Source organism: Lissotriton helveticus, chromosome 4_1 (assembly GCF_964261635.1).
Source record: "Lissotriton helveticus chromosome 4_1, aLisHel1.1, whole genome shotgun sequence".
Lineage (NCBI taxonomy): Eukaryota > Metazoa > Chordata > Amphibia > Caudata > Salamandridae > Lissotriton > Lissotriton helveticus.
In genome coordinates this window covers 2,120,933,157-2,120,953,869 of record NC_136063.1, presented here as the reverse complement: position 1 = coordinate 2,120,953,869, position 20,713 = coordinate 2,120,933,157, and the positions used below count along the sequence as shown (strand labels likewise).

The 20,713-nt window shown below is 46.4% G+C and overlaps 1 protein-coding gene across 1 annotated transcript in view; it reads left to right on the top strand.

Annotated features, from left to right (window-relative positions):
• TRPC5 (transient receptor potential cation channel subfamily C member 5) overlaps nt 1-20,713 on the top strand; it is a 695,984-nt gene that overhangs the window by 20,084 nt on the left and 655,187 nt on the right. The gene's annotated exons all lie outside the window — the stretch shown is intronic.

The following is a 20,713-nucleotide window of genomic DNA, read 5'->3' as shown; positions in this document are numbered from 1 at the left end:
CCTGATGAATATATAGGTGGTTCAGAATTCATGACAACCTCTGAGGTCTGTGAATCTGCTTATGTATGGTAGACTACAAGGCATAGCAAACCTCAAACCCTGGATTTGCATTCCTAAAGGTAAATGAAAGTATTTTTAATCAGCCCACGTTCATTAAAGGAACAGGTGTTGCTTTAAAAAAATGTTTTCTATTTGGGAAGGCAAGGGAGGTGTCTGCTCGCCGAAGTTGGGTGATGCAATTTACAACGGAGACGTAGCGACATCTGGACAGCTTTCCATTTGCAAATCAGATACTACCCCACCTCTGGTGTCAGTATTTGATCAATAGTTTGCAATCCTACTTGTGGTCACAAACCATTAATACGTCATTGCAAATCACAAACCACAATTAGGAGAGGAGACCCCTTTCACGTCTCCTTCTGATTGGGAGTCGGAATGAGTCGCAGACCCCTCTAGTGAGTCAGATAGGTGGTTCTGACTCGCAAAAGAGGGTGATTCTGCGAATCACACTATCTGCATTGTAAAAGTGTTTTGTACATTGGGTCCCATGTGTGGGCACTCATGGCCAAGCAGGCTATACATATGAAATTGACACTCTGCACTCCTTTCGGGAATCTATTTCACTTGAGTAAGTGCTGTGTTTGTATGGGTGCTGTCGCCTGGCCTGACGGGCTCACGTCAGTAACAAAATGTAAACACAAACAGATGCTGTTTGAAAGCGACGCACTATTCACATGCCCCCTCGGGGTGCTCTATATACCGTAGTGATACATGTTTTCTCGGTGGTTTAAAAACATCTCTCAAAACAACCCTATATCAGGTTCATTCAACAAAAAATACTGCAACAGAAAGGTATCGACAAATCAAATGAAGGACATTGAATGTTTAATTGAAATATTTCTTTTTTCTTTTCCTTATTTTCTTCAGTCAGATGATACATTACTTCATGTACATCCCATCCTCTGTTTCAGTTAATCCCAATGCATTTCGGTATGATTATACCTTCATCAGGGGAATACTGTAATTGAAATGAATACAATGACAATAATCAGACTTGGAAATAGGGGAGCCCCAAACTCCACCCTGTGTACATTTTGACTATAGTGCAAGTTTGTCAAAACTAGTACCAGCTTAGCTCAACCCTCACCTGCGTGCAAAACAAAAAAGTGCCAACACCACAATCATTGTATTGTCATGCACAGTGTAATCTCATGTACACATGTACCTGTCTTGCCATCTAAAATATCCATGGTAGAGACAAAAGTGAAGTAACTCTAAAAGGAACACGTTTGTACCTTCCTCATAGTCATGTTGTAATAGCATCCATTCTACTGCCTCTATGCCCTCCTGGTGAGGAATGGAGGTGTATAGGGCTGCTATGTCGACAGTGCATAACAGTACATTGTCTGTTGGTGTGATCTCCACTTCCCTGATTCTTTTTAAACACTCTGTGGTGTCCTGTATGTATGTGCTCCATTGTTGAACCAGTGGCTGCAAGTAATGATCTAAAAACTTGCCTAATGGTTCGTGCAAGGACCCACACCCTGCCACAATTGGCCTGAATGGTGGATCCGTAGGGCTCTTGTGCATTTTAGGCACCATGTAGATATGAGGTCTTTTTGGGTATTGGACAGTCAAAAACCGCCGGGTTTGCTCATCTATCCAGCCCATCTCTTGTGCTCTTTCAAGAATGGTATTCAAAATGCTTTGGAAACGGGCTGTGGGGTCAGTATCCAGTTTGATGTGATAGCGATAAAGTGGATCAGGGTTACATTGCATTACTCGAGAGGACACGCAGTGACTAAGGTAGGCGGCGGTGGGTCCCCATGTTGCCATGTGTTGTGGTAGAACTTTTTCGACAGTGGTTTGGACAGGAAGTCATTTTTTGTACTTTATTTATCTAGGACAATCACCTTTTAGAGAGGACAAGTCGTTCAGTGCGCAGATTCAGGTACATGTGTACATGAGATTACACTGTGCATGACCATACAATGATTGTGGTGTTGGCACTTTTTTGTTTTGCACGCAGGTGAGGGTTGAGCTAAGCTGGTACTAGTTTTGACAAACTTGCACTATAGTCAAAATGTACACAGGGTGGAGTTTGGGGCTCCCCTATTTCCAAGTCTGATTATTGTCATTGTATTCATTTCAATTACAGTATTCCCCTGATGAAGGTATAATCATACCGAAATGCATTGGGATTAACTGAAACAGAGGATGGGATGTACATGAAGTAATGTATCATCTGACTGAAGAAAATAAGGAAAAGAAAAAAGAAATATTTCAATTAAACATTCAATGTCCTTCATTTGATTTGTCGATACCTTTCTGTTGCAGTATTTTTTGTTGAATGAACCTGATATAGGGTTGTTTTGAGAGATGTTTTTAAACCACCGAGAAAACATGTATCACTACGGTATATAGAGCACCCCGAGGGGGCATGTGAATAGTGCGTCGCTTTCAAACAGCATCTGTTTGTGTTTACAAGCAGGCTATACCTCATGCCAAACATCATATATATCTACACAGATGCATGTACCTAGCTTGAGAGCAAGGGATCGCTGAACGGAAGCATGGCCGCCTTTATGATGGAATCTGTGTTCGAAAGTCAAGAGCAGACTGTCAGATCATGGGTTGTCTCTACAGTTTGTTTCTGAATTTTAGGAGAGTTGGGGATGGTACCTTACATGCAGACCAGTTCTCATCCACAACCCTGGAAAATGAACACTTGAAAGTTCTAGCTGTTCTAGCTCAGGTGCAACAGCTTTGGAAAATTAGTCATATGAGTTTATCGTTAGCTAGTTAGTCCTATGACTTCTATCCCCCCTAAGATATCATGAAAAATGATGGTTGCCTTTAGCAGAGGTAGGCATGACTTCATTCTGGAGGGCCATTCTGGATGAACCCAACAGAAACACTGATACTCCTTCAGATCCCACTCTAGATAACTTGCAACCAGGTCACCACCTGAGGTCTATCACCCAAAACAAAGTTTACCCCCAGTCACTAACATTTGCATTTGTCAGTCTCAAAGTTTTGTGCATCAGATATAGATCTAATGAGATGAGAGCTCCCACACTGCCTTCATGCCGTCAGATATCACTACTTGACGCAAATACTTGACACCAACATTGAAACTAAACATATTTAAAATTATCATGTGCAATTCTAAAAACCATTTACTGATTATTTATCTACTATTAAATTATTAGTGTTACTTAGCCAATTTCCAGTCCAGCAAAGTCCTGCGTCTGTAATAGGAAGAGCATCGGAGGCAGTAACGTGATACCCCACGGGTGATTAGTCACGCTTTACAAAACCATTTACCATAGCATAAAACTTACTGAATACACTGGACCAGACGGTGAGCTATTCACAGACAGATGGATTGTAAGTGAAAAGAGTGAAATAGGGGACACCAGAGAGGAACACACTGGATAGGTGTTACTGGTGGACAGTGAACAATGAAAAAGATGGGAACAAGTACAATCTCACTTACTGGGTGTGAGGCACGGACCTTGAAGTACAGATACCTCACTCATCATGTGCAAGTCCCAGTTCTTGGAGCTGGCCTCCCTTTTTTGGAGCTCATTCCACACATTGGTACAGTCTCACTCATTTGAGAGTGGATTTGACACCTTGTTGCATAGTCGTTCTCACTGGGTAGAAATGTCACCTATTGGAACACGGCCTTACTCACTGGTCTGAGTTTCAATTCTTGGAGCACAAACCTCATTCAATATTTCCCGGCTCACACTTTCTCTCACTTTTTGGAGTGAGGTCTCACTTATTTCGTGTAAGTCCTACACTTTGGTGGACTGCCTAAGATTTGGTATGAGTCCCACAAACATCTTTGAATGCTTTTCCCTTTGCTTTCAGACAAAAAACATTACAATACGAGATTGGTGAAGCACATGCAACATGGCAGCCATCTTTGAATGTGCTTACTTAAAGAAAAAGATAAAGAAGTGCAGGATGGCTGTGGTGCATGCATGCATACTCACACATGTGAACTCATGGTCAGCCATCTTGCAGTGGTTTGAGAATGATTCAAAGATGGCAGCTAGCAATACAGCGGCAGGTGACAAACAGAATGAAGGGGTTGGGGTAAGAAAACACGGTAGAGCTACTTTTTAAATAAAAACAGATGGAATGGAGGGGGAACGAGGGAGAACAAGAAGAGAGGGAGAGGAAATAGACACTCATGCACTGCAGTATATGACGTCAACAGTGGAAGGATCCACTCATCTATTCTAAACGCAGTGAGACCAAAAGGCTCCTTCGTAAGGACAGAGACAAAAATAGTAAGAACATCTAGAGAATCAGTAATAGCACATTTAGATACAAAAGATATCCATTGAATTACGAGCAAGGGATGGGCACAAAGCTCACTCTAAATCTATATTAGATATATTGGTTTGTTGTCAATAGACATCTAAAGCGAGACAAGACCTACAAAGAAACAGATGAAAGCTCAAAGGACTAGTCCTTTTAGAATATGAATACATAAGGCACATTAGTTACCTCTGAAAGATGAACTCTGGCATAAACTAAATCATGATGAACCATTTGTCTTGGATAATCTAACCTCTATTATTGACTGAGAGGAATGCAACGTTGGCTTTTGTTTAAAAGGTGCTCTGAGTATAGAATACCCACCTCATCATATTACCGAATTTTCAATAAATACAGGAATAAAATAAAAAATTATATTACTGTCATCAAATTCTTAATTCTCATAAAAGCCAGCAACAATCCAACTAACTGAATACACTCTAAACTCTTTACCAAATGCCTGTCAATACATTGAGGAAACTGCTAATTTAAAGGATTAATGTGAAGCAAGTTGGCTTATGAATGAGTTATCTGATTCATTTTATTATTAGGGAAACGAAAGCTAGTAGACTAGCGATTTTGTCAGGACTATTTGGAAGCAATTTGGTGCTGGTGGACCAGTGTCTCAAGAGATATCTCATTTTAGGAATCTAAGACTGGTATAACTTATTTTATTCTTATCAGAATTAGAGAAAAGAATATTATCGGCCGTCCGTCTCTTTCTTTTACAAGGGACTGTAAAGACAACCAAAAGTTTTGTCAATGGACCATGGTCAAAGGAAACTGTTGGATATTCTCGTACCGTGGCATATTACACAGTTTTAATCCTTGAGCTACTATTGCTAACACAATTAGCTAGTAGGCTGCAAAGCTGATAGAAATAAACACTGATGTAAACTTTCCTTAGCACTTATACATGCTGATTTTTTCCCATAAAAGAAAAATATAGGACTGCTAACAAGGCATATAAACAAATTATCACCACAAAAGGCACATTATCACATGTCCTATGAACGTGGTTGGCATGCATGGAAAGCACACATCTCTCCACGGCAGGGTCCCGCGAACTTTCAAATAGATGGGTGTATATGATCCATGCCAACCTTCACAGTGTGAGTGAATCTGACACCCTCTTCTTCGCCTCCCCGCACCCTCTTTCTGGTCCTGGGAAGGATTCTGTACAGTACAGGGACAAACCGGGTTCTTTACAGCACACGTTTCCTGGTGGTGGTAGGGGCTTAGAGACAGTTTACCAACCTGTTGCATACACCCTTTGCCTGCAGATGCAGAGAGACAGCTGAAGGTGCCCCAAGTCCATCATTTTTCAGTGTACATGAAAGATCAGGGAACTAAGTTGATGACCCAGTGGTCATGAGGTAACTGAAGGGCCGCCCCAAATCGTTGCTGCAGTATCTGAAAATAGTCTATTAAATCCATTTCTTAACTCCATGTATGCCCCCCGTGGTGCTTCTTACATATGGAGATAAAAGTACCAAAACAGTCAGTGCCACATGGCAAGCTGTCCGAACATGATCCTAATACTGCCAACTCCAACTCGCCTATCGTGAAATGAATTACCAAAATGACCCAATCACTAACTCACCAAGATAAACCATTCTTAGTTTTCTACTACCTGAGAATAACCCATTCCTTCTACCCCTCCTCCATTCTCTCCCATATTATACAACTAATCACCAACCTAATGGCATCACCCACATACACTGTTCTTTCTTTTCTTTCGTTTACACTGTGCTTCGCTTCTCTTCGTTCCTCCCTTATCTTATACAACAAATCACAATACCAAGGTGAATCAAAACAGAAATCACATCACACCACCAAATAACCTGTTATTACTTTTGTGCATTCTGAGAATACTCTTATGAATAAATGTGCCTGTTTCTTCTCGTCTATGTTTTGAAACTGGCCAACAAAATATACCAAATACCACCATCACCAAAACCATCATTCCTTTTAGGTAGTACTCACACATTTATCCCCTTGCCCGTGAGTATCAAGAGGCTGCATGATCTCACCCTAGTCTCTTTAATTCCTCTTCATTAGATACCTAAAAGCCATCTGCCTCTGTGGATCTCTGCAGGTCCTTTCTTCTTAGATCAGAGGCGTTCTTTCACATCCCTCAGTCTCTGAAGGCATGTCAGCCTGAGCAGCTTTCATGCATACATTTTAAATCTTAATAAAAGGAATGTCTCAACCTGTCATAAATACTGCCTGAGTTACACACGGCAACAGATTCTACAAGGGGAATGTTCTTCTCCATTTCTAGGGGATCAATCTTTTATAAGTTACAATCTTGGTTCAGCCTGCAAGGTGGGCAGAGAGTGCCTATTCATCAAAAGTTAAAGAAGATTCAAAGCAGAGTGTGCACTGGAGAGGATAAACCATTTCTAAATGGGACACAGCTTCAGTGCAGTATGAAGCCGGCAAAGACCTGATACCGCTGTTATTCAACGTAACGCTCCTCCATCCCTTCGCAACCTCCACTGTGGTCGGTCTGTCCTAGAAGAGGCATCTAGTGAAGTACATGAACCAGACATGACCCGATACCGCTCTTATCCAAAGTAACTCTCCTCCATCCCTTCGCAACCTCCACTGTGATCAGTCCAACCCTAGCAGAGGTATCTAGTGAAGTACACGAACCGGTCATGACCTGATACCACTGTTATCCAAAGAAAACTCTCCTCCATCCCTTCCCAACCTCCACCGTGGTTGGTCCGTCCTAGCAGAGGCATCTAGTGAAGTACATAAACCGGACAGAACCCGATACCACTGTTATTCACAGCAACTCTCCTCCATCCTTACCCAACCCAACCTCCACTGTGGCCAGTCCGCCCTAGCAGAGGCATCTAGCGAAGTACATAACCCAGACAGAACCCGATACCACTGTTATTCAGAGCAACTCTCCTCCATCCCTGCCCAACCCAACCTCCACTGTGGTCAGTCTGTCCTAGCAGAGGTATCTGTGAGCTACAGGAAGCAGCAATGACCTGGTACCACTTTTATGCAGAGCAACTCTCCTCCATCTCTTCCCAACCACTATTGCGTGTGGCCCCCTCCTAGCAGACATGTCTACTGCAGTACATGAAGCTGGACATGGCCCAGTAACGTTGTCACCCAAAGTCTCCCTAACCCCCTTCCCATCCACCATGGTTAGTCTCTCCTAAGAGGAGCATACTAAAATATTAGTGAGTTACATGGGAAATTTAGAAATAATTATGTTAAATGACCACCTGAATCACTGACATTCACTCGCTCTTTGTCTTGTTGAGGGTAGTGTTCCTGTTATCCTCTTATCTTCAAATTAACTTGTTCCAACTTTTAAATAGGCATTCTTCAACTTTATAGTGGCGATGAAAGTTCAAATGTGGAACCAGTTGCAGATTCACACAAGTACTACCCTTCTGCAACCAGCACTTGTGTCACCAGCAGCCTAGTGCCACCTTATCAACATGCCAGGATGAAACAAGTTGCACCAGACTGACAAGCCCCAATCAAGAAAAAAATAGTCTTGGATTGCTTGTGTTCTGAATCAGAGAGGTACTGGCTTGGCCATACGGGCACGACTGTTTCTATCGGAGCAGGATGAAGGTGGATTTGCTAACGGCTGGGTCTAATCCGAGGTGGCATTATAGCAAAAAAAAACAAAGCAATGGACTGGAATGCGACCCAAGTAATTACCAGTGGTTGAGATAATTCAATTATCCTACCCATCACTTTTTTATATACATTCGATGAGCAGCTGTGACACACTGCACAGCAGGCAGTGGCTATGCCCCCACATCCATGCACTGAGTTGCTGTGTTGTTGGTCCTGTGATATTTGGGAGATGTAAAAAGGACAGGTTACCAATGTGGTAGTCAAGCCTTGCCACATCGTCACATGGCTGGCCATTTTGTGCTCACATCAGCATGTGCACGCGCTCCATGTCAGCAGCCATCTTTGAGCCACGTTGCATAGCATATGCCGCTGAAACTGGGAACAATGGAAAATGGGGGATCATGTTAGGAAGAGTGTTTCGCGCTTCCTTGCACCTGGAGCGGTAGTTCATATAAAGGAGGATGTGGTTGTGTTGAACGATGGTTGAGTGTGGAATAAGGATACGTTGTCTGAGGCACCCAAACACATGTGCGATTTGGTGCACAGGAAGAAACCAGGGTTCGAGCCTCGGGGTCGCGTCCACATCCTGTCATTCTGGGCAAATCACATAATCTCCCTGTGCCTGAATGTGTAAGGTAAATACAATGCTCATGTAAAGCGCTCCAATACCTTCTGGTCGAGTTCGCGCTATATAAATATGCAAAAAAAAAATAGGTGAGTCATGAGTGTTGTGCACAAGGTGCGTTCCTGTGCGTGCAATGGTCCTTGTGCCGAATTACTCGAAGGATCTTGTTACCAAATTATATGAATGTCCTAATGAATATTTATTGTACTGGTGCTTAGGTCAATCATGAACACATACTTTAGAGCAGAGGTCTTCAAACTTTTCCAGGTTGAGCCCCCCCAGCTGAATTCCCCCAGATGTTGGGCCCCCCACCACCCGACAGAAACCTCGGGAATCCGGCACACCACATGATCGACTGCCACGCGCACACCACGGGCCAAATCCGGCAAACAATGCTCAACCCAACAAGAGTGCCTAGCAAACTGCAGGCCTGTGAGTGGGTGTGGCGAAACGACAGAGGCGTACCACACAGCTCAAAACGCAATCCTACAAGACAAAATGTGCGCAAATTCTCCCCACTAGGATGCCCTGCCTTACACAGGACACAGATCAACAACAACACCACCAACATGAATATGACGGGTGTGCCGGTGCCCAGCCACACCTAGACTCTCAATCTGTGGGTGGATCCCTGCCACTGCCATCCTCAGGCTGTGCTCCACATCCAGTCCTGAACGGTACCTAGTCTTCAACACCGCAAGTGCTGAGAACCCAATCTCACAAACTCCCCAACAAATAAACAAATACATTGTAGGATGAAAAGCACCATGCACAAGTGAACCAAAGGGAGGACCGCCGTGATGAACCCACTATAGGGAACACACCATGGGTGCTTCACCAAGGGGAACCCAAAACATGGAACCTGACCTTGCCCATGGGAGCCCTGCATTCAAGTAGCAGCTGGACGTCACGCAAAATGTCACACGCATTATGCATAGATCCCACACATCAGCACACATAGAATACAGAACAGTAACCCATAGGCAAGGGAGCAGCCAAACAATTCAAATACCTTCCACTCTGAACCACAGCTCCCATGGCACAAAGGAAGCCATCACAACCCTCCCCATCCATCATGTACACCTTGTCATCCACCAACTCCCCCACCATTCATTCCGTCCCTCCATCTGAGCCCCATCCACATCCAAACCCCTTCAACCACTTGCAAACCCATCCACCATCCATCCCTCCATCCATCATCTCACCCATCCATCCCTCCATCCACCCCATCACCCATCCATCCATCATCCATCCATCCCTTCACCCAATCCATCCCCTCACCAATCCATCCACTCTTCCACCCATCCATCCATCCACTCATCCATCCAACCATTCACCGAAGCTATCCTCCCACTCATCCACCCACTCCTCCACTCATCCATCCACTCCTCCACTCATCCATCCACTCTTCCACCCATCCATCCACTCCTCCACCCATCCATCCATTCACTCATCCATCCAACCACCCACCCTCTCACCCATCCAGCCATCCCCCCACCCACTCATCCATCCACCCAGTCACTTATAGGTCCACCCACTCAACCCCCCACTCATCCATCCACCCATCCATCCTGCTCTCCACCCTCCCCCCCCACTCATGCATGCACTCTCTGACCCATCCATCTCCATGCTCCTCTCCTCACCCATCCATGCACACACCTCCCCATCCACTCTGACAATCATTCATCCATGTCCTCACTCATCCATCCATCCATCCATCCTCCCCCTCTCTCTCCATTCCCCCCTCACCCAGCCACCCATCCCTCCATCCACCCTACACCCATCCACCCACTCATCCATCCACTCATCCACTCATGAATCCATCCATTGAACACTCATCCACCCCTTCACTCCTCCATCCATCCCCCGTCCATCCACCCTCCTCAATCACCCATCCATCCCCACATCCACCCCTTCACTCATCCATCCATCCATTCATTCATTCACCCCTTCACCCATCAATACATCAATCCATCCATCACCTCTCTCATCCATCAACCCACCGACTCGTCCACCATCCACCCCCCATCGATCCATCCACCATTTCACTGATCCATCCACCCCTCCACCCATCCATCTACCCTTCCAACCATACACACACACATCCATTCACTCCCATCCATCCCTCCACTCATGCATCCATCCTCTCTCCCAACATCCATTCACCCCTTCACTCACCATCCATACCCTCACTCATCCATCCACCCCCCACCCATACATCCACCATGTCACCCACACATCCACCATGTCACCCATCACCCCACCCATACATCCACCACTCCACCCTCACACATTTGATTATTCAAATTCGAATCTGCAGAACAACATCCCTGAACACCGACACTTCGGTGCCCACACAAAGATCCTCATGAGTTTAGGACCGCAGACCAGAGCCCACTGTCCCGATTCATGGCCCAAACCCGGATTGCAACCTCTCCCTCCCTTCCCAAAATAACTAAAGGACTCCCGCCCCCCCCCCAACTCCCCCTCACTCCCACCCACCTTGAAAGGCTGGGACCCTGGACCAGAGCCCACCCCGCCCATGCCTCAAAACCTCTGCGAAACCTTATCTCCCTTCTGGAAGAGCTATCTCCCAGGAGGGGGTTAATTCACGGAGTTGACAGATTCAGCTGCAGTGGGAGACAAGGGGTCTCCTCTGCTAAAATTGAAAGCGTGTCTGTTTGTTTGCTTTCGTTTTTAGCAGAGGAGACCCCTGCCTCGCACCGCAGCTGAAGCTGTCGACTCCGTGAATTGGCCCCCTCCTGGGAGAATCACCCAGACAAAGAAACGGGCACAAAGATCGGAGTGGAGCCAGCGCCCCCCCTGGGATGGTGCCACGCCCCCCCCCCCAGGGGGGCGCGCCCCACAGATTGAAGAACCCTGCTTTAGAGTTATATAAGCAATTTAGAAATATTGAAGTTTGTTTAGGGCCTATGGACCTGATTTACAAGAGGTGTGGCGCAGCGGGCAGGGCGACTGACGTTGGACACTGGGGATCACGGTTCGATCCCTGGCACCGGCGGCAGGTCAGCCCAGCACCATGTGATTCTGAGCAATAGCTTGCTTAATCTTCCCGACGGCCCCCAGCGTTGGGATGCCTATGGGTAGCTGTGCGCTTTACAAATACTGGATTTACATTTACAAAGGGTCTCCGCAATTCTCATTGAGGAGATTCTGCCCCGATAGCATAATGCTATCAGTGCAGAGGCCCTTGGGAATCAGGCCCTGATAGTTACAAATCGTAGACATACGCCACTGATTTGCATAATACACCTTATGTGGGCCTACATTTTGCAACTGCACACTGTGAGGTGGTCGACTCTTATTTGAATGTGGCTTATGCAAATGTGGGAATTCTTTCTCCATGTTATTACCAATGAAGAAGCATTGTTGCAGGGACCATTCACAGGTGGGATGCAGTCATAGAATATACACCTTAGCAGGGTCTCATTGGCCTCCCTCACAGACAAGTAAAGGCTGTGTCTGCAGAGACACTGACAGCACAGCAGAGGTTGTCATGCTATCACCATATCTACACATGCATCCTTAATCCCAGCTTATGAAATGGGGGACAGAAGATTCTCAAAAGAGTGGGGACAGTCTCTCTGACTGATTCCAACCTCTTGAGGGCCTTCAGAGCCACCCCCCCCCCAAAGACTTGAGGAACCCTGGAAGAGAAATCCATTGAAAAGGGGGTCCTTTGCCCCTGCTGCACTCTCTCCAATGCACACACTAGCTATATGAGTTACTGCAAACTCTGGAGGGAGCACCTATTTTTCTATGATTGGGTATATGTCCACGTCAGCACTGTGGCATCATACAGAAGTGAATTATAAGCAGGTCAATGGCTGGTTGTTAACGACATGGAGCATATCACGTGAAAGATGAAATAACATGGGGTGGGCGGAACTTGCGGAGTTTCACTCCACAGAATTCTGCGGAGTTACATAAAAACTCAGGGAGACTCCGCGAAGGTTTGCAAGTGGGCGTAATTTGGCACATTGCGCTGCTCGCGCTTATTTTTAGTGCCAAAAGCTTGTTTTGAGCAGTAAAAACATCATAAACAGCTAGAGGGTGCTGCTTCTTTAAGACACTCAAGTAGATTTTCTTCTTGAGTGACAGCTTTCTCAACACAAATGGTTGCGACCTGCCTTGACCACCTGCGCTGAGAAATCTCACCGGGGACAATCTAATACCCAAAAATCAGGCTAGGAGACACAAATTCTCGCTCGCACTCGCCAACTTAATAGTGGTGAGTCACACGTGAAAAAAAAACTCTGCCAAGCAATGGTGGAGTTTTGCAGGAACTCCACATTCCAATCAGCTTGCAGAGTGGGCAAAACTCCACAAACTCTGCCGATGGAGCAGAATTATTCGGCCACCCCTCATCTAGCATACATATATTGTATCCGTCGTATGTTGATTCAATACTAACTGTGGGTTGTCTTACGTAACCAGCGCAGTGGCTAACAAGAGATCTTTTGCAATGGGTGACATAGCACGGCTAAGTAAGGCATCCACTCTAAAAACCTCTGCGTCGTGGTCCTGATCTGACTCAGCCTTTCATTGCTGTGATGTCAATAAAGATGTTTGAATCCAGTGGGGTTCACTCTTCTGTCAATACTGCACTTGGAGACCCAGGTAGGCTTTGAGCTCCAGGTACATCTGTGTGTGACACCTGTGCATGCTAGGACAAACCTAGACACAAAATGGGTTCATTCAGCACCACAGACTGTGAATCAACAGCAAAGTTACACATTGTCTCTGTGGTCATTCCTTCCATCATCAGGCCGAAGATGATACATTTGATCATCGAGACGGCTGGATGTATCGAGGGAAAGCTTTTGGGATACATGGTTATAGTTATAATTGCCTAAATACAAAAGTCCAAAAATATTGTGATTGTATGTACATTTAAGTATAGATGTACTCTTTTTAACGTCACAACAATATACTTTGAGCAGATATATATTGTCAAGGTACATGTGCATGAAGTGAATTAAAGGAAAATATACTTTTACCTACCCACTTTTACTTTTAGCTTCGTGATATTTTTTTTACTTCATATTTATAGGCTACAATATTTTTGTTTTACAATATTCTGCTCACTATTTTGGTACCGGCATATTAACTTGTGAGGGAACACTGTCCACATCTTCTTTTCCTGTTTGCCAGTGTCACCGAATAACGTGACCCATAATACACTGCAGTCAGGGACATCTTAAGGATTTTGGGGGCCCAAGCCAAATGTATTTTGGGGACTCCTGTTCAGATCAGCTTTGAATTTATGATCTAATTTCAGCTCTTTCGTGCCTTCTTTGGTGAGGTCACTTGCAGTGCACAGGCACACTGGGTCAAATTATGAATGTGTTTATATCTAATATTTAGGGATAGTGACAATATTGTAACACAGCATCAGCATCAGCTCACTAACATCACTGGCAATAATCTCAGGGACACCCTCCCAATTCTCACATTTGAGTGAGATCCTGTTTGGATCTAAACGAAACTTTTTTTATGGATGTTGCAGGAAACATTATCAGCAACATGTCTGTAATAGACCCACACACTTCACCCACATTAAAAATAAATTAATGGAAAAGGCTATTTGCAATAATCTGTTTAACAATTATTCAAGGTCATCAGGACAAGACTCTCTGCAGAACAGTGCTTGCTCTATTTGGGGGGGTGGGGGAGTGGATGGTAGGTTGGGGCCCTGGGCCAGAGGCCACTTTGCTTATGTCGTTAAACGTCTCTGACTGCAGTTACATCCATAGCAACATATTAGTGCAAACCCAGATCGTTTTTAATAACTATTGCACACATACAGAAAAGTAAGGACAGCTCCTGGTCCACTCCTTCATTGCTGTCCTTTGGAAGCCTGAGGACGTCACCTAGATGCACTCCCAAATATTAGAGCCCACAAATAATCCCTCTTTTCAGCAAGTCAATGACGTACGCAATCACTGTGGTCATGTGGGACTTGTAGTAACAAGACAGTGAAAACTGATGCCTGTGTAATTTGCTCCACTGGCCCTCTCCCACTCATGTTCCAACTTACCCAGGTCTCTGCCTGAAACTTTAAACTGATACACCTACCTATTGTTGTCGTGAGCAAGAGCATACGTCCGGTGCAGCAGTGTCATCACTGTGAGGCCACCTACTGCCCATTCTCCCACAGTACTCCCAGGTTGAGGCAAACTTTGCACCTCTTGTTATTAGGGTGCTTATTTTGTGCTTGCTTCAGGGTGATGAGCAGGACCACAGAAGGGTCATAGAGACTACATGCACATAGGGAAAGGTCTTTTGTGGATGAGGATAAAGGGAGAGTCGATGTACCAAGGAAGGGATAATGTCAATACCACTTTTTCATGTAACCTGTATCTGAGGACCTGATTGGTCACTCCGTCACGATGACGGATAACTCGTCTGCCGAAATATAAATCTCGTCACCGTTGTGACAGAGTAACCCGTCTGCCGAGATCTAAATCAGGCCCTGAGACTGAATGCTGGTAAATACCAGAAGTGAAGTGGACAGATACAACAGGACTTCCATGGGATTTGTATATATATTTTTTTATTTTGGTGGTGTATATATTGCAGACCTGTTTCCAGTGGTGCTGGGGAGTGTTTCACATGGTAACAAGGGATCCCATGAAGTGAAGCAGATTGGGGTACATGGGTACTTCAAGATGTGGCACACGCTGGATTATGCAATGTGGTTGAGTGGGAAGCTGAAATGTTATGGCCCCACTATCACCACGACCACCCAAAACTCTAAGTAGCATCCCTTCCCTAAACCAAACTGTTGTTGGCTTTAATTGGACTGATTTATAGTGATATGAGCAGGTCTGGGTATTTGTGGGTGTTACATAATGCTCTGTAATGACAGAGAAATAAAACCAAAGAGCAGGGATTATGTTACTTGCCGTAAACTGGAAAAGTGTTTGAGTGCATTTGTGTGTGCATGTAAAGTTCCATTTCTATACCAGTATGCATGTGTGAATTTGTATCTGCATGTTAGGTTATGTGTTTGTGGCTGTATATTTCTGCATACAGGTGTGTCTGTGTATGCACGCATGCGTGTATGTTTACGTGTCCCTGAGTGTGTGCATGCATTTGTAGTTGCGTGTATGTGCATGATTGCGTGTCTGGTTCTCACTGCACATTTCCCTCGTTAGCCAGAAAACAAGCCTTGTTTATATCTAATAGGGTTCCACACTGGTCACTTTTACACAGCATCTGCCCGGGAGTGCAAGGTGGAAGTAATATGATACAAAGACTTCCATTTGTTGTGCTAAGTGCTTTGTCTTTTTCTCTCAGCTGCTTACCCTGCTTTGCTGTGCTTAAATTGTTCTCTTGGCCCACTCACCTGCCTCCCATGCACAGAGGTCTTCCATTAGCCGCTCTGCAGACAGCATTTCATTCCCTTCTCTCTTTGAACATGCACTCCGCCACTGATCCCCTTGCTGATCATTTATTCCTGCGGTTCCTTTTAAATTGTCAGCACAATTATACATTTCAAGATACATGGTAACAAGAGAAGCCTTGCCAAATCCAGCTCTAGGGAGGGTTTCAGGAGGCAGGCGTGCCCAAGTGACTGCAGAGACAACAGGAAGGTGTGCCCTACTCACTGCAGATACAGCAGGGAAGTGTGCCCCACTGACTGTAGATACAGCAGGGAAGTGTGCTCCAATTACTGCAGATACAGCATGGAAATGTGCCCCACTGACTGTAGATACAGCAGGAAAGTGTGCTCCAATTACTGCAGATACAGCATGGAAGTGTGTCCCATTGACTGTAGATATAGCAGGGAAGTGTGTCCCACAGACTGCAGATACAGCAGGGAAGTGTGTCCCACTGACTGTAGATACAGCAGGGAATTGTGTCCCACTGACTGCAGATACAGCAGGGAAGTGTGTCCCACTGACTGCAGATAGAGCAGGGAAGTGCACCCCACTGACTAGATACAGCAGGGAAGTGTGCTCCAATTACTGCAGATACAGCATGGAAGTGTGCCCCACTGTCTGTAGATTTAGCAGGGAAGTGTGTCCCACTGACTGCAGATGCAACAAGGAAACGTGCTCCACTGACTGCAGATACAGAAGGGAAGTGTGCTCCACTGACTGCAGATACAGCAGGAAAGTGTGCCCCACTGACTGCAGATGCAACAAGGAAACGTGCTCCACTGACTGCAGATACAGAAGGGAAGTGTGCTCCACTGACTGTAGATACAGCAGGGAAGTTTGCCCCACTGACTGCAGATGCAACAAGGAAACGTGCTCCACTGACTGCAGATACAGCAATGAAGTGTGCCCCACTGACTGTAGATACAGAAGGGAAGTGTGCTCCAATTACTGCAGATACCACATGAAGTGTGCCCCACTGACTATAGATACAGCAGGGAAGTGTGCCCCATTGACTGTAGATACAGCAGGGAAGTGTGCCCCATTGACTGTAGATACAGCAGGGAAGTGTGCTCCAATAAGTGCAGATACAGCATAGAAGTGTGCCCCACTGACTGTAGATATAACAGGAAAGTGTGCTCCAATTACTGCAGATACTGCATGGAAATGTGCCCCACTGACTGCAGATACAGCAGGGAAGTGTGCCCCACTTACTGTAGATTCAGCAAGGAAGCGTGCTCCACTCACTGCAGATACAGCAAGGAAGTGTGCTCCACTATCTGCAGGTACAGCAGGGACGTGTGTCTCTCTGACTGCAGATACAGCAGGGATGTGTCCCCCACTGACTTCAGATATAGCAGGGAAGCGTGCCCCACTGACTGCAGATATAGCAAGGAGGCGTGATCCACTGACTGCAGATACAGCAGGGAAGTGTGCCCCACTGACATCATATATAGCATGGAAGCGTGACCCACTGACTGCAGATACAGCAAGGAGGCGTGCTCCACTGACTGCAGATACTGCAGGGAACCATGCCCCACTGACTGCAGATACAGCAGGGAAGTGTGCCCCACTGACTGCAGATACAGCAGGGAAGTGTGTCCCAATTACTGCAGATACCGCAGGGAAGTGTGCACCACTGACGGCAGATACAGCAACGAAGCATGCTCCACAGACTGCAGATACAGCAGAGGTGTGTTCCCCACCAACTGCAGAAGCAGCAGGGACGTGTGTCCCACAGACTGCAGACACAGCAAGGAAGCGTGCCCCACTGATTGCAGATACAGAAGGAACATGTGCGACAATTACTGCAGATACATCAGGGAAGTGTGCCCCACAGACTGTAGATAGAGCAGGGAAGTGTGCCCCACTGACTGTAGATACAGCAGGGAAGTGTGCTCCAATTACTGCAGATACAGCATGGAAGTGTACCTCTCGGACTGTAGATACAGCAGGAAAGTGTGCTCCAATTACTGCAGATACAGCATGGAAGTGTGCCCCACTGACTGTAGATATAGCAGGGAAGTGTGCCCCACTGAATGCAGATACAGCAGGGAAGTGTGACCCACTGACTGCAGATGCAACAAGGAAACGTGCTCCACTGACTGCAGATACAGCAAGGAAGTGTGCCCCACTGACTGTAGATACAGAAGGGAAGTGTGCTCCAATTACTGCAGGTACAGCGTGGACGTGTGCCCCACTGACTGTAGATACAGCAGGGAAGTGTGCCCCACTGACTGTAGATACAGAAGGGAGGGGTGCTCCAATTATTGCAGATAGAGCATGGAAGTGTGCCCCACTGACTTCAGATACAGCGTGGAAGTGTGCCCCACTGACTGTAGATACAGCAGGGAAGTTTGACCCACTGACTGTAGATACAGCAGGGAGGTGTGCTCCAATTACTGCAGATACAGCATGGAAGTGTGCTCCAATTACTGCAGATACAGCATGAAAATGTGCACCACTGACTGCAGATACAGCAGGGAAGCGTGCTCCACTGACTGCAGATACAGCAAGGAAGTGTGCTCCACTGACTGCAGATACAGCAGGGACGTGTGTCTCTCTGACTGCAGATACATCAGGGATGTGTCCCCCACTGACTTCAGATATAGCAGGGAAGTGTTCCCCACTGACTGCAGATACAGCAAGGAGGCGTGCTCCACTGACTGCAGATACAGCAGGGAAGTGTGCCCCACTGACTTCAGATATAGCAGGGAAGCATGCCCCACTGACTGCAGATACAGCAAGGAGGCGTGCTCCACTGACTGCAGATACCGCATGGAACCATGCCCCACTGACTGCAGATACAGCAGGGAAGTGTGCCCCACTGACTGCAGATACAACAGGGAAGTGTGTCCCAATTACTGCAGATAAAGCAGGGAAGGGTGCCCCACTGACTTCAGATACAGCAAGGAAGCGTGCCCCACTGACTTCAGATACAGCAAAGAAGTGTGCTCCACTGACTGCAGATACAGCAAGGAAGCATGTCCCACTGACTGCAGATAGAGATGGGGCGTGTGCCCCAATTACTGCAGGACATCAAGCTCCACTGACTGTAGATACAGCAGGGAAGCAAGCCCCACTGACTGAGAAACAGCAGGAAAGTGTTCCCCACTGACTGCATATACAGCAGTGAAGTGTATCCCACTGATTATAGATACAACAGGAAAGTGTGTCACACTGACTGCAGATACATCAGGAAAGCATGCCCCACTGACTACAGATACAGCAAGGAAGTGTGCCCCACTGACAGCAGATACAGCAGGGAAGCGTGCTCCACTGACTGCAGATACAGCAAGGAAGAGTGCCCCACTAAGTGCAGATACAGCAGGGAAGTGTTCCCTGCTGACTGCAGATACAGCAGGGAAGTGTTCCCTGCTGACTGCAGATACAGCAGGGAAGCATGTCCCACCGACTGCAGATCCAGCAGGGAAGAGTGCCCCACTGACTGCAGATACAGCAGGGAAGTGTGACCCACTGACTGCAGATGCAACAAGGAAACGTGCTCCACTGACTGCAGATACAGCAAGGAAGTGTGCCCCACTGACTATAGATACAGAAGGGAAGTGTGCTCCAATTACTGCAGATACAGCGTGGACGTGTGCCCCACTGACTGTAGATACAGCAGGGAAGTGTGCCCCACTGACTGTAGATACAGAAGGGAAGGGTGCTCCAAATATTGCAGATACAGCAGGGAAGTGTGCCCCACTGACTTTAGATACAGAAGGGAAGGGTGCTCCAATTATTGCTGATACAGCGTGGACGTGTGCCCCACTGACTGTAGGTACAGCAGGGAAGTGTGCCCCACTGACTGTAGATACAGAAGGGAAGGGTGCTCCAATTATTGCAGATACAGCATGGAAGTGTGCCCCGCTGACTTCAGATACAGCAGGGAAGTGTGCCCCACTGACAGTAGATACAGCAGGGAAGTGTGACCCACTGACTGTAGATACAGCAGGGAAGTGTGCTCCAATTACTGCAGATACAGCATGAAAATGTGCACCACTGACTGCAGATACAGCAGGGAAGTGTGCCACACTTACTGTAGATACAGCAAGGAAGCGTGCTCCACTGACTGCAGATACAGCAAGGAAGTGTGCTCCACTGACTGCAGATACAGCAGGGACGTGTGTCTCTCTGACTGCAGATACATCAGGGATGTGTCCCCCACTGACTTCAGATATAGCAGGGAAGTGTGACCCACTGACTGTAGATACAGCAGGGAAGTGTGCTCCAATTACTGCAGATACAGCGTGGAAGTGTGCTCCAATTACTGCAGATACATCATGAATATGTGCACCACTGACTGCAGATACAGCAGGGAAGTGTGCCCCACTGACTGTAGATACAGCAGGGAAGTGTGCTCCAATTACTGCAGATACAGCATGGAAGTGTGCTTCAATTACTGCAGATACAGCATCAAAATGTGCACCACTGACTGCAGATACAGCAGGGAAGTGTGCTCCACTGACTGCAGATACAGCAGGGATGTGTACCCCACTGACTTCAGATATAGCAGGGAAGTGTGACCCACTGACTGTAGATACAGCAGGGAAGTGTGCTTCAATTACTGCAGATACAGCATGGAAGTGTGCCCCAATTACTGCAGATACAACATGAAAATGTGCACCACTGACTGCAGATACAGCAGGGAAGTGTGCTGACTACCAACAATATAGTCGCGAATGCTCCTCACTTACAGGCGATACAACAGGGAAGTGGTCTCCAGTGA